The sequence below is a fragment of the Budorcas taxicolor genome, chromosome 7 (genome assembly GCF_023091745.1).
Source record: "Budorcas taxicolor isolate Tak-1 chromosome 7, Takin1.1, whole genome shotgun sequence".
NCBI classification, from domain to species: domain Eukaryota; kingdom Metazoa; phylum Chordata; class Mammalia; order Artiodactyla; family Bovidae; genus Budorcas; species Budorcas taxicolor.
In genome coordinates, this window is record NC_068916.1 from 35,800,507 (window position 1) to 35,815,659 (window position 15,153).

Consider the following 15,153-nt stretch of genomic DNA (forward strand, 5'->3'; position numbering starts at 1 on the left):
ACTTCAGCTCTATGGGCAGTATCACTAAAATTAACAGTTATTCTGGAGATGGGACCAAGAAGCTGCAAATGAAGCCAGATGTGCACACGGAGGGGCTCTAGACTCATCGGGATTTCATGGGGGAAATAGTCATTAGACTGTACATCTGGCAGAGTTCTTCAGAAACCTGTGCCTCCTAAATGATCCTTTGGTACATGTGTTTGAAAATACTCCCCACCCCCACATCCATTTGAAAGGCAAACATACGTATGATCTTAAATTAATATTTTCACTAAAAGCATTGCTCAAGACAACATGATAGCTTCCTAAAAGGAAGAGGAATGGAAACCCTCCCAATCTCCTACTGTTAGAGAAATTAAAAAGACATGTACAGGAGTAGATTAAAGAGGGTTGTCCATTCCTTGACACTGTGCTTATTGAGAAATGGAGGTCTGTGTTTCTTCTCCTTAAGTATGAGGAGACCCTGTGACTGTGTTGGCCAATAAAATATCGCGAAGTGATTTTGTGGCAGTTTTCAGACTCAGGCTCTAGATGTGGCAAGTGTCCATTTGGTATCTCTGACAGTCACTTTTGGAACCCAGGTGTGAGGAAATCAAAGCAATGCCATTGGACAGGCTCCTGTAGAGAGGAGCTGGGGCCCCAGATCACAGTTTTAGATGAGTTTTTTTTTTTCAATTGGAGGATAATTTCTTTACAATGTTGTAATGGTTGCTGCCCTACAAAATTACTTAGCCATGAGTGTGTGTATATGTGTGTATGTGTGTGGTGTGTGTATGTATATGTGTGTTTGTGTATATATATGTATGTATGTATATATATCCCCTCCTTCTTGAGCTTCCCTTCCACCACGCCCTCTCAACCCACCCCTCTAGGTCTTCACAAAGCATAGGGATGAGCTCCCTGTGTTATGCAGCAGCTTCCCACTAGCTAGCTATTTTACATCTGGTAATGTATATATTTTAACACTACTCTCAATTGATCCCACCCTCTCCTTCTCTCACTGTGTCCACGAGTTCATTTTCTGCATCTGCCTCTCTATACCTGCCTTGGAAATAGGTTCATCAGTATCATTTTTCTAGATCCCATATATGTGCATTAATACACAATATTTGTTTTGTTTTTTCTGACTTCACTCTGTATAACAGGCTCTGCATAACAGGTGGAGCTTCCTCCCCCTCAGTTCAGTTGACTCAGATTCATTCCTTTTTATAGCTGAGTAATTTTCTATTTGATATGTGTACCACAACTTCTTTATCCATTCTAGATGAGTTTACATTAACAGCCAGTAGGAAAGTGCTATCTTTGAAACTGTCCCTCTACCCTGATCCAGCTGCCCTAGCTGATTTCTTATGGAGCAGAGATGAACTTGCCCACCTTGCAGAATTTTGACTCAAATAATTTAGCATTATTATTTTAAGCGACCACGTTTGGGGACGTTGTTAGAGCAAATGGTAGATAATTGGAATGATCCACAAGGAAAGGTATCAGCAAACGGATATTTTCTTTTACTTCACAATTTATATTGCTTTGCTTGATCTGAAAATACATTTCCCCCAATAAAGTACTCACCAGCTGTTTCCTCTAGGTCTGTGTTCCTAATCGATAGCTTAGAATCTCTTTTTAAAACTCGATTCCCAAACGTGTTAGGTCTCTAATTCATCTATTGCCATTCACTCTCTGGATATACATCCCTTTCTTTGGCTTTCTGAAACTCTCATCAGGGTAAAGAAGACTGCTGACAACACCTTCGCTCATGATCACAGAGAATGTAGAGAGGAAAAGCTTCTTACAAGAATTAGAAGGGCTTTAACTGTATCATTAGTAATTGAAGTATTTTTTTTTTCTTTGTGCTCTTTCTTTTTTATTGAAGGATAGTTGATTTATAATATACTAGTTTCAGATGTACAGCAGAAAGGTTTAAGTGTTTTTAGAGATTATACTCCATTAAAAGTAATTACAAGATAATGGCTATAATTCCCTACGCTATACAATATATCCTTGCTTCTTACTTATATTATACCTAGTAGTTAGTATTTTGTAAGATCTCATACTCCTGTTTTGCCACTATACCCTTCTTTCTTCTCACTGGTAAACAGTAGCTTGTTTTCTGTATGAATGAGTCTGTTTTGTCTTGCTATATACATTCATTTATTTTATGTTTTAGATTCGACATATAACTGATACCATATAACATTCATCCTTCTGTGTCAGATTTCACTAAGTATAATATTCTCTGGGTCAATCGATGTTTCTACAAATGGCAGAATTTCATTCTTTTTATGGCTGAGTAATATTCCATTGTGTCTCTGTGTTTGTGTGCATACATCTAACTTCTGAATCCATCCTTTTGTTTATGGATGCTTTAGTTGCTTCCATATCTTGACTTTTAGAAATAATGCTGCTGCGATCACTGGGGTGCATATATGTTTTTCAAGAGTGTTGTTTTTTTCTGGCTCTATACCCAAGAGTAGAATCGTTGAATTGTATGGTAATGTTTTGTTTGTTTTCTGAGGTACCTCTATATTGTTTTCCATAGTAATGGCACCAATTTGCATTCCCACCATCAGTGTAGCAGTGTTCCCTTTTATGTGCATCCTTGCCAACATTTTTTACTTGTAGATTTTTTGATGATAACTATTTTGATGGGTGTGAAGTAATATCTCGTTGTTTTGCATTTCTCTGATAACTAGTGATTTGAACATTTTGTCATGAGCCTGTTGGCCAGCAGTATGTCTTCTTTGGAAAAATGACTATTCAGATCTTCTGCCTATTTTTTGATTGATTGCTTGTTTTTGTTTTTTGATATTGACTTATATGAGCTGTTTATATATTTAGAGTATTAACCCCTTGAAGTTCGCTTTATTTTTCTTTTTGCCTTGGAGATAGATCAAAAAAATATTGCTACAGTTTATTTTAAATTGCCTCTGTTCTCAAGTCTGCATTTTATTATTTCAGATCGTATATTTAGGTCTTTTTGTTGTTGTTACTATTCATTTACTTATTTGACTGTAGTGGGTGTTGGTTGAGGCATGCAGGCTCTTCACTGCAGTGCGTGGGCTTCTCTCTAGTTGTGGCATCAGGGCTCACTAGTTGTGGTTCATGTGGGGCTTAGCTGCCCTGTGGCATGTGGGATCTTAGTTCCTTGCTGCTGCTGCTGCTAAGTCGCTTTAGTCGTGTCCGACTCTGTGCGACCCCATAGACGGCAACCCACCAGGCTCCCCCATCCCTGGGATTCTCCAGGCAGGAACACTGGAGTGGGTTGCCATTTCCTTCTCCAATGCAGGAAAGTGCAAAGTGAAAGTGAAGTCACTGAGTCGTGTCCAACTCTCAGTGACCCCATGGACTGCATCCCACCGGGCTCCTCCGTCCATGGGATTTTCCAGGCATGAGTACTGGAGTGGGGTGCCATTGCCTTCTCCACTTAGTTCCTTGACCAGGGATCAAACTCATGTCTCTACCTTGGAAGGCAGATTCTTAACTACTGGACCACCAGAGAAGTCCCACACACTATGTCTTTTGATTAGAGCATTTAGTCCATTGATAATTAGAGTAATTATTGACAAGTATGTACTTATTGCCATTTTATTACTTATTTTCTGATTGTTTTTGTATTTCTTCTATGTTCCTCTCTTTTGCTTCTTCTCTTTCATTGAAAAGGAAGTTTTATTAGTTTTATTTAATAGTTTTATTTAGTAGTATGCTTGTGTTCCTGTCTTTAGTTTCCATGTATCTGTTGTAGGTTTTTATTTGTGATTACCATAGTAGTCATATATGTTTGAGCTATAACTTTATCGTCTTGTTTGAAACTAATAGTCATTTAGTTCAAACACTTTTCAGAAGATATACCTTTTTCTCCCCTCCCCCACATCATGTTCCTGATATCATATTATATCATCTTATGGTTACCCTTTTACTGTTTATTGTAGTCATAGTTGCTTTTACATATTTTTGTTTTTTATATCTTTGTTTCTTTGTTTTTTGTACCTTTATAACTTTTTTTTTTTTAAACCATGGTCAATCCTGAGCCCATACTATATATTTGCCTTTCCTTCTGGGATTCTACCTCTCTTATTGATTCTTTCTTCTTTCCCACTTAGATGAGAGCTGTTAACATTTCTTTTAGGATTGCTTTTGTATTGAGAAACGTTTTTAGTTTTTGCTTGTCTGACAAGTTATTTGTCTCTCCTTTATTCTAAAAGATAATCTTATTGGGTAGAATGCCTCATTTGCAGGTATTCCCCTACAGCACTTCAAGTATCTTATACAAATCCCTCTGGCCTGCAATTTTTCTGCAGAGAAATAAGCTAATAGTCTTCTGGTAATTCCTTTGTATGTGACTCTTTGTTTTTATATTGCTGACTTTAGAATTCTTTATCTTTAAATTAGCCATTTTAATTATGATATGTTTGGGTTTGACTCTGCTTGGGTTTATATTGTTTGGGGACCTCTGTGCTTCCTGTACTTGGATATCTGTGTCCTTCTTTAGGTTTGGGAAATTTTCAGGCATATGTTTCTCAAGTACATTTTTGATTCTCTTCTCTTTCTCCCTCTCTTTCTTATCCTCCTGGGGCCTCTATAACACAATATTGGTATTCTTTTTTTTTTAACATTTATTTTTAATTGATTGGTGATTGCTTTACAATATTGATTTGATTTCTGTCATATATCAAATGAATTAACCATCAGTGTACATATGTCCCCTCCCTCTTGAATCTCCCTCCAACCTCCCACCCATGGCCACCCCTCTAGGTTATTACAGATCCCCAGTTTGGTTTCCCTGAGTCATACAGCAAATTCCCATTGGCTGTCTAGTTACATATGTTAGTGTACATGCCTCCATGCTTCTCTCTCCATTCATCTCACCTGCTCCCTCTTCTCCCCCACCCTTGTCCATAAGTCTGTTCTCTATGTCTGCATCTCCATTGCTGCTTTGAAAACAGATTCATCACTGATATCCTTCTAAATTCCATATATATGTGTTAATATACGATATTTGTTTTTCCTTTTCTGACTTACTTCACTCTGTATAATAGGCTCTCGGTTCATCCGCCTTATTAGAACTGACTCCAAACTGTTTCCTTCTATGGCTGAGTAGTATTCCACTGTGTATATGTACCACAGCTTCTTTATCCATTCATCTGTCGATGGACATCTAGGTTGCTTCCAGGTCCTAGCTATTGTAAATAGTGCTGCAATAAACAGTGGAATACATGTGTCTTTTTCAGTTTTGGTTTCTTCAGGGAATATGCCTAGGAGTGGGACTGCTGGGTCATATGGTGGTTTTACTCCTAGTTTTTTACAGAATCTCCATACTGTCTTCCTAGTGGCTGTATCAATTTACATTCCCACCAACAGTGCAAGAGTGTTCCCTTTTCTCCACATCCTCTCTAGAATTTATTGTTTGTAGACTTTTAGATGATGGCTATTCTGACTGGTGTGAGGTGATACCTCATTGTAGTTTTGATTAGCATTTCTATAATAATGAGTGATACTGAGAATCTTTTCATATGGTTATTAGCCACCTGTATGTCTTCTTTGGAGAAATGTCTGTTTAGGTCTTTCCCCCACTTTTTGATTGGGTCATTTGTTTTTCTGGTATTGAGTTGTTATGAACTGCTTGTATATTTTGGAAATTAATCCTTTGTCAGTTGTTTCATTTGCTATTATTTTCTCCCATTCTGAGGGTTGTCTTTTTACTTTGTTTATAGTTTTCTTTGGTGTGCAAAAGCACTTAAGTTTAATTAGGTCCCATTTTTTTCTGTTTTTATTTCCATTACTCTAGGAAGCGGATCATAGAGGACCTTGTGCATCCTCACCACTTCCAGCCCCCTACTTATCCCTGGAATGTTTGTCATAGCTTCCATCCCCAGGTCCTGCCCTGCATTGCAGGCCGAAGCTTGCTGGGAAGGCGATTGCGTGGTGTACTTTTCTCAGCTACTGAGCTTGCCCTCTGCTTAGTGGAGACTTGTGTGTGCTTCCCTTGGCACTCTGAGCTTGCCCTCTGTGCCATGGGTCTTGTGTGCACATCTCTTGGCTCCCAGAAGCCACTCTCTGGTTGGAGCCAAGGTCTGCTTATAAGCTGAGAAGTGCAGCTTTCTTTGCATTCTGCCCTCTGGGTCCCCGCCTTGCCCAGCTCTCAGAGGTTTTAAAGCTCCCCCTTGGTTCCACCTGTGAGGGAGCTCCCCGGGGCCTGGAAACTCTTCCTCCTTAATGACTCCCTTCCCTGGGGCACAAGCTCCTATAGCAGTTCTCTGTCTTTTTCCTTTTTATGTCTTTATCCTCTCTCCTATATAATTCCAGGGAGCTTAGACTGCCCCCATGGAGGCCTGGGGTCTTCTGCTGTCGCCTAGAGGTTGCTTTGTAGAAGTTGTTCCATATCTTGATGAGTTTTAGATGTATTTGTGTGGAGAAGAAAAGGGCAACCCACTCCAGTATTCTTGTCAAGAGGATTCCATGGACAGAGGAGCTGGTGGGCTGCTGTCCATAGAATCACACAGAGTTGGACGTGACTGAAGCGACTTAGCATGCATGCATGCATGCAATGGAGAAGGAAATGGCAACCCACTCCAGTATTCTTGCCTGGAGAATCCCAGGGACAGAGGAGCCTGGTGGGCTGCTTGCTGTCTATGGGGTCACACAGAGTCAGATACGACTAAAGCGACTTAGCAGAAGCAAGAGCAGATGTATTTGTGAGAACCTGGAGATCTTCCCGTCTTATTCCTCTCCCATCTTCTCACAATGCTCTCAATATTGGTATTCTTAATTTATCTGAAATGTCTTTTATACAGGTTTCATTAAAAAAATTTTTTTTAATCTTCTGATGAGATGATTCCCATTATTCTGTCTTTCCGATCACTTATGCATTCTTCTATATAGGTTAGTCTGCTATTCATGCCTTCTAGCGTGTTTTTATTTGGGTATTCTTCGTATCAGATTGGGTGTTTTTTATGATTTCCAGTTCATTGTTAAATATTCAGTGTGCCTATCTCTTGTCTTCCTTCATTCAGTTCATATTTTTATTACCATTGCCTTGAATGTATTCTCTTAATCTAGTTGATCATTTATTTCTGTTTCATTATTTACTTATTAGGAGTTTGCCCTTGCTTTTTAAGTTGAGACCAATTCCTCTGCCTCTTCGTTTTTCTTAATTCTTTTTGCCTTTATTGCAGTCTTGAAAGGGTTTTCGTGTATCTTTGTGAGTGGGGCCTGTGTGGGGCTATTGGCCTGTGTTGGCTCCAGACAGAGGTCTAAGTGGTCTTCAATGAGCTACCTGTGTAGATGACTGCGGCTGGCTTTCCTCATTCCACTTAGACTCAGCCTCGGGTGCAAGTCCCCTTTGTCCCTCACAGCTGATTGCTGCCTCCCACTTGTGCCACCCCTGCCTGGTTGTGGGGCTACATTGCGGGGCTGTGGGCACCAGCAAGGACTCTCAGCATACATCAGTGGGTGAGCTGTGATGGAGTGGCTGCTGTCAGAGATCTGGACCGTTTCTGATGCACTGCTTAATTTGTGCCAACAGTGCTTGTATCTACCCACTCAAGTTCTTCTTCAGACCAGGTAACCTCTGTGTCCGTGGTCAAGTATTCTTCCTGGTCATGACTGCCCCATATCCAGTTCTGCTCTGTGATATGACATAGTGCTGCTCAAACAAGGTTAGATTGTTCACTTGACTTGGGTCATGGGAAACCTATCATCTAATCTGGCAGACCTCTCTGCCTTGCCGAGGGGCAAGCCAGCATCCCTGTGTTCCTCCTCAGTAGTAGACTCCAGGTTTCCTTCAGTCTCTCTATTAATCCCTGAGGTCTTTCAGCTAGCAAAGTGGGCTTGTCTGTTGTGCATAGGACCTCAGGCTTAGGGTGCCCAGGCTATGGTTCTCATCACTCACTCCCCAGGGCAGGTGTCTGCCCGTATATTCTCCCTTTTCTTCTGGGTCCCCTCCTAGGGTACAGGTCCAAGCTTGATTGCTTTTCTTCCCTTCCTACATGGTTGATTACATATATATCTTTCTTATAGCTTTGGTTGTACAGAAGCTCTACTGCCAGTTTCCAGTTAGTTTCCAGTGAGAATTATTACACATGTAGATAGATTTTTGATTCATTCATGTGGGGAGGTGAGTTCCATATTCTCTTACTCTGCCATCTTTTTTTTCCTAATTCGTTAATTTTTTGGCTATACTGGGTCTTCATTGCTGCACCAGCTTTTCTATAGTTGCAGTGCACAGGCTTCTCATTTCAGCGGCTTCTCTTGTCGTGGCGCACAGGCTTTAGAGTGCACGGGCTTCAGTAGCTGTGCTTCCTGGGATCCAGATCATAGGCTCACTCAGTAGTTGTGGTGCATGGGCTTAGGTTGCTTCGAGGCATTTGGAATCTTCCTGGATCAGAGATCGAACCTGTGTCTCCTGCATTGGCAGGCAGATTGTTTAGCACTGAGCCACGAGGGAAGCCCTTACTCTGCCGTCTTGATCAATCTGCTACATTGCTTCATGTATTTCTGTAAGATGTGAAACGTATTTGAAGACTCTTCACCATCTGAGCCACCAGGGAATCCCTTGGAAGAACACAGTTACATGTAAAAATTACTACAATGATAACACTCTTACTAAATTAATAGAATTCATCTCTATGCTTGTACCCTGAATCCTAGCTCTTATAGTTTCTCTGTGAATTATGACTTCCTCCATGTCCAACTTCTTTATCTAATATGCATTCAAGTCTTTACCTTATTTTAAGTAAACTGATTCCTCCCTCAGCCTAGTTTCATAGTTTTTATTATAAACATTTTAAAAAGAATAATTTCTGCTCTTGATTTATCTCCCTCATTTCTGTCACTATTTCACTGATAATAACTCTCAATGAGTCACCAACGCCCGTTTATACTCTGAGCCTAAAGGATTCTTTAGTTCCAGTATAATCTTCTGCATAGTAGTTAACATTGATAACCATTTCTTCCTTCTTAAAATACTATTTCTTTGACCTCTGTGACATTGCTATCACCACATTTTCTCTTATTTCTGTGATTGCTCATCCTTCAATTTTTTTATTCCCATCATATTCTTTTCTCTTTCTAGATGGTCCTCTTTATACCTGTGGCAAAAAAAAAAGAAAAAAAAAATGCTCTGTGGGTCAGAACTCTCTGTTGAGCTTCAAACATTTATAACTACTTTCCTACTGGATATGTCCACCTTTCTCTTATTGAACTGGCATTTTTCTATTTTCCACTTCTGACCAAACTGTCCTATCTTTTATGTTACCAATTTCAGTGAGTGAAAACATTTTCATTTGTCAAAGAAAAACCAGGAATCAAGTTTGACTCTTCGCTATCTGTTACATCTCCCAAGTTCAATCAGTCACTAAGGGCTGCTTTTCCCATGCTCTTTAACTCATCCAATGGTCCACTACTTTCCAGTTGCAGTGTTCCAGCCCTAGCTTAGGCAATCATCACCTGATATTTCTTACCCTGTCCCTCTGACTCCTCTATTGATCACTCCAGTCCATATTTTTTTTTCATTCCACTCAAAATAATCATTCTAAAATGCCATTCCCATAGATCAAAATCTTCTCTGATACCTATACCCTGTTTGAATGTAGGATCTTTCACATTTTCTGCTTCCCAGAGTTCCTTTCACTCTGCTTGCTTTCATTGGCTGTGGACTTTGCACAGGTGCCATTCAAATTCCTTTTCTAAACCATCATTGAAAAACACCAGTTTGCAGTTCAAGTCACTGTGATAAATGACAGAGGGCTAGGTTACTTTTCTTCATAGACTGCTTTTCTGTGACACGCTGGGCAAACCTCAAGCTGTACCACATATAAAATGAGACCAAAATCATTTGAACTTTGGCACAACATCTCTTGAGAATCCCACGTGCTAAGCTTAGAGCACCATTTATTTTGATTAAATATCCCTTTTGAACCGCATCCTTGTGTTTCTCTATGAGACAGTTCTTAACTACATTTTGCTGAATAATAGCAGTATGTGTCAGATTAAATTTTTCTTTGTCTTGTTTCTCTTTTCAAACTAAAGTCAGTCTGTTTCTGGAGGTTGCTTGTCCATTGACAGGGCATACTAGGACTCTGTGATAATCCAAATCCAGTTTCATCCAAGTAAGAATGTACTCATTCATTTTCATTTTCAGTGAGAGTCACCAAATGATGGCTGTTTTGTGGGTGTAATCTGATCTTTAAAAGACAAATCTGTATGTTTATTTACTTTTTTTTAGGTTTGTATAGTTCAGAATGTGTGGTGGCAAGTTAAAATACATCTTCTCACTGATTTTTTTGTTTACTCTTAGAGCTCAGGATTTTAAATCAATGTTTTTAAACAATTCTAGTTACACTCCAGTGCAATAGCAAAGCCCAAGGAAAAGCTCAAAACAACTCAGCTTTCACTTATTGATTTACAAATTGAGTAGCTGATCTCATAAACAATGCATAGAGCCATACTCTGACTCAGATTTCTCTAAGCTTAAATTTTGCTTTTAATATCCTCATAGAATGATACTGTGCTAGTTATAAATGTTTAAAAAAAAGTTTTAGAAGTAATTTCTCCTCACTATAGAAAGTAGGATATACAAAAAAAGTGAAAAAATATTAAAATTTTGTATATTCTTTATGTATTAAAATAAGATCTGTTAACATTTTTAGTGTTTTTTTAACTAAATATAATTTCTATCACATTATAAATACTCAATAAGTATAATAAAGTTTGTTGAATGAATGGAGAAAAGTATATAGATGTAAATAATGGTATTTTCTCATATCCTAAAGTTGTTCCTTAATATCACAATAACAAAAGCATACTCTCCATTATATAAGTGATAATTTTCCTATGGGTAACATGTTTTCTATTATTAGGCATCTGAATAATTCCATATTATAGATAAGAGTAATTATGAAATAACTTGGGCTGTAGCTTATCTGAATTTTAAAATAAAGATTTTCTTGTCTATTATGTTTGAATATATGTAAAAAGTTGTTGATATATATTATCAAATTGCTTTTCAGAATGATTGTATTCATTTCAAACAAAAAATGGTTGAGAATATCTGCTGCATAGTAATTTTATTCTATTAAACATTGTTATTTTAAAATATGGATTTCATGGCACAGTCATTTTATATTATTTGAGTTACAATGTTTTTTAGTACTATAGTTAAATATTTACCAATACTTTGACTTCTGTGGGTTTTTTGTGTGAACCTATTGACAAGATTTTTTTCTAACACTTAATATATACCAGGGACTATTCTGAGTGTTTAACATTTATTGATTTATTTGATCCTCACAACAACCTTTTAAATCATGAGATGCCCCTATAATCCCCATTTTAAAGATGAAGGAAATAGATTGCTGGAATGATTTCTGATGTTGTCTAATAAGATATAATAAGATATTTTTGGTTATGGATTTGTAGAAACTGTTCGCATGTTGAAAATATTAGCCAGGGTAGAGAAATGTATTTCAGATGATTCCCTATCACATGGATTGTCTTTTGTTAGTTTACCAATACGTTTTATTTTGTAAGTTCAGTCATTATACCATCAAGTTCATTAAAAGTTTGAGTTCATAGGGTTAATTATTTATACATTATCCCTATAATTTATAGGTTTTTTTGTTTTATTTTGTCTCTGTTTCTTCTGTTTATTTATAACTCTTATCCATTTGGAAATTATGTGTTATGTTAAATGAGAATCTCATTATATTTTCCCTCAATAATCAATAAATTCTCTACTGATTTGTAATACTCTATGAAGTATACTGAGCATATGTACATCTCCAGCTTCAATGAAAAAAAATTTTTTTTTTCTCTTACCATATATGATCATTATGTACCATCTGGATGTATTATGCTCTCTTACACAGTGGCATAAATATGTATCTAACATTTGACATTTATTTGTTCTATTAAAAACTTCTTTAGTTGGTGCTACTTTTAAGTAATTCTGAAACAAAATGAAAATTTATGATCTATATATTTACATGATTTATTCTTTAATTAGTTTTAGCTCTTTCATGCTTCAGTTATGTCTTAGATGAGCCAAGTCAACATTCATTCTAAGGCCAACATCTAAATTCGTATGAGAATGCATGGGGGTGTGAAAGTTTTTATATGGCAAATAGAATGTCAATAAAGACAGTATTCTTGCAAATTTCAAGACATCTAAAAATGCCCTCCAATGTTATTTAATGGGATTTAGTTGATTAGTCTCTATTTAAAAGTTGTGAATTGTATTCTAATTGTCACTGTTCAAAGAGTACGTCTCATTGACAGTGTGTATATAATATGTCATTATAGTTCAGTAAAGATAGACTTTGATCATATATAATGTTTTTCATGAAATAATGATAAGTAATTCATTTATTGTCTGCTTTATAATAGATATTTTGCTAGATTTTTAATATATAAACTTGATATCAGTTTTATCAGTTTCATTTTTCATAACTACTGTAATCCTCGGTATATTCGTAGATACAGATATTAAAACATATAGAAGTTAAATAAAGAAGTAGATTATAAAAGAAGGAATATCTCAAACACCTTAACTTTATACCTCAAGGAGCTAGAAAAACAAGTCACACCCACATTTACAAGGGGGACAGGAAAAAAAAAAAAGACAAGAGCACAAATAAATAAGATAGAAAAACAAAAGAAAAAAATAATTGAAACTGAGTTGGTGTTTTGAAAACATAAAATTAACAGAACTTGAGCTAGACTGACTAACAAAGAGAAGAGATTAAATAAAATCCAGTGAAAGAAGAGACATTACAACTGATGACACAGAAATTAAAATGATTATAAGAGATTTTATGCCAACAATTTGGAAATCCGAGAACAAATGAATAAATTCCTAGAAATGTATAATATGATAAAATTAAATCATAGAGAAAGAGGGCAAGCAAACAGATACACTAGTATGGAGATTGTATCAGTATTCAAAAACCTTCCTACAAATGAAGAAAACCCTGGGACCAGATGACATCACTATTGAATTGTACAAAGCATTCAAAGAAGAATCCTTTGAATCAAGTCAGTGCTTTTCAAACTCTTCCAAAAAAGTCACACTTCTCTAAGTGAGAGTAGTTTCTAAAGTATTAATAGCTGATTACCAAGATCACTAAAGAGTTTTTAAAAGACAGAGATTATTAAATCTCTTCCCCAGAGGTTATGATATAAGTTGAGGCCTTGAATTCAGTATTTCAAAAGTCTGACTCCGACACAGAGTTGGTTTTCACTAACGTGATCACCTCTTATGGACTGTTGTCTCTTGTCGAGAGAATGGTGGGCAGGTGCTGATCATATGTGATACTTTGTGTTTTCTTCACCTTTCATCTGGTGATTCAATACCTTTCCTCATTTTCAAGCTGTATTGAGATATGTCTAGATTTAGCTAAGAGTCTTCCTGAAAATACTCCTCAAGAATCACTTCTGGGTTTAGGGATGGCTTCCTGAATACTTCTTAGATTTTTTTTGTTGTCTACCATAGGAATTGACCTGTTTCTCTGAACCATTGCTGTAGAAAAACTGCAGCTCTTTCTTCTTATAACTATCCTTCTTTTACAGTCTGAAACCAAATGATATAAAATCTTCTCCTTCCCATACAGTAGCTATTTAGGAATGAATACATTTTCAAGTTTATTGTCTGTTTCCTTTCAGCGTTTTCACTAATAATAACATGTAGAGAACAAAAAGAATGAAATAAAGTTCACCAACACTTTAAGATCACCTATCCAAGTTGTTTTCTAAGTGTAACTGTGAAAACAATCTTCTTTCTTATCCTTTAACTCCTCCTGGGATTTAGAGATAGCCAGACAAGCCTTCTAGCTAACATTTTATTACTTAGATTAATATATCACCTCTCTTTAACCTCTTAGATTCTCTTTTTCATTCTTATCTTAGACATTACCATAATTCACATATGTATGTGTGTGTTGTGTGCTAAGTTGCTTCAGTTCTGTCTGACTCTTTGCAACCCTATGGAGTAAGCCACCAGGCTCCTGTGTCCATAGGGTTTTCCAGGCAAGAATACTGGAGTGGGTTGCCATGCCCTCCTCCAGGAAATCTTCCCAACCTAGGGATTTAACCCACATTTCATGTGCTTCTACATTGGCAGGTGGATTTTTTACAACTAGCATCACCTGTGAAGCCCTCAATTCACATGTGGGGGCAAGCAAATACAGCACTATGGGCCCTTGGCTTGAAACCAAAGAAGCAAGACGGTTTATCTTAAACACTAAAATGGAAATGTTAGCATCATTTGTGGTCCAAGAAAGAATCATTTCAGATTTCAGGTTAATCACTTCCAAACTCTCATGGTTCTCACGTAATGGAGACATTTGGAATAATGCACTTTTGGAGTTGGTTAGAAAGATCCCCTGGAGAGAGAGATGGCAACCCACTCCAGTATTCTTGTCCAGCAATCCCATGGACGCAGAAGCCTGGTGGGCTACAGTCAATGGGGTTGCAAAAGAGTGGGGTACAACTTAGTGACAAAACAACAACTTTTGGAGTTAATGCACAATACACAAAAAAAGTTAATGCACAAATATTCATTTGAGGTGATTCCTAGATAATAGTTTCCTCTTTCCTACATTTTCTGGTAATCAGTGTCAAACCTCACATTCCCTATTGATGTTTGATTTTGTTAGGTAATGCTAGAAACTACTCACATAAACATACTGCTTTACATGTAAAGGAATTTCAAGATAGGCTGGTTGATGATGTTTGTCATGTGTCAAAATATATTATTACATGCAAATAAGTCAACCAATTTTAAATACATATCCTCAAAGACTATCTTCCTCCCTTCAGATTTTTTCTCTAAGTCCTTTTGAGTTTCGACGGTTTTTATTTCGGAAAAGAATTAAAGGAGAGTTCTGGGAAGGTACTCTAGAGAAAATGTATAACAATCTGGCTACTGGTTATGAAAATTTGATATCTTCAAATGAAATGCCCCATAATATGTAGAAATATGAAAGTATTTCCAAAGTGATTTATCAACATATTTCCCAATTCTTACAATTAGAAAATCATTTACAATGGAAACACTTTATCATTCTTTGTATTTCATTTTAGTACATCTCAAATAATATGATTTATGATATATAATGTATTTCTACAAGAAAATTATGTTTATACAATATATATGATTTCCCT